We start from the raw sequence: 766 nt of genomic DNA, 5'->3' as shown, positions 1-766 counted from the left end.
CATTTATAAAACGAGATAAAAAGGCAAACAAACAGAAAATAAAAAAAAGAAAGAGAAGAGCAAAAAGAAAGAAAATAAAAACAAAAAGAAGAAGAGATAAAAGAAAATAAAAACAAAATTAAAAAAATAAAAAAATAAAAAAATAAAAAGAAAAAGATATACAGCATCATCACTTAATAAAATAAACAAATCTGCCGCATGCAGATTTTATTTTAGTTTGTTTTGTTTTTTTGTTTTTGTTTTTTTTGGTTTTTTATTTTTTTTTGTTTTTGTTTGTTTTGTTTTTGTTTTTATTTTGTTTGTTTTTGTTTTTGTTTCTTTTTGTTTTTTTTTTTGTTTTTTATTTCGTTGTTTAGGGGTTTAATTGTATTTTGTTTTATTTGCTTATTGTTGTTTGTTTTTATATTTGTTTATTTGTTTTGTTTATTTATTATTTTTGTTTATTTATTATTTTTGTTTTTTTTATTTTATTTTTTGTTTTTTTGTCTTTTTGTGTATTTTTTAGTTCTTTTTTTTCTCTTTTTTCTGCTGATTCATTTATATTTTATTGTATTTATATTTATCTTTTATTTATTTATATTTTACTTATTTTATTTTATTTTATTTTTATTTTATTTTTATGTTGCTGCTGCTTGCTGCTGAGCTGTATACAAACAAATTTTTCCTTCGGCTGTCGCTGCAGCAATGATATTTCCAGCAGCATTAAAACATAAATCCTAAAAAAAAAAAATAAAAAAAAAAAAAAAAAAAAAAAAAAAAAAAAAAA

Source organism: Eimeria mitis, genomic scaffold (assembly GCF_000499745.2).
Source record: "Eimeria mitis Houghton genomic scaffold, Emh_scaff175, whole genome shotgun sequence".
NCBI lineage: Eukaryota > Apicomplexa > Conoidasida > Eucoccidiorida > Eimeriidae > Eimeria > Eimeria mitis.
The sequence above is the reverse complement of the archived record's forward strand: the minus strand, read 5'-3'. Positions refer to the sequence as shown.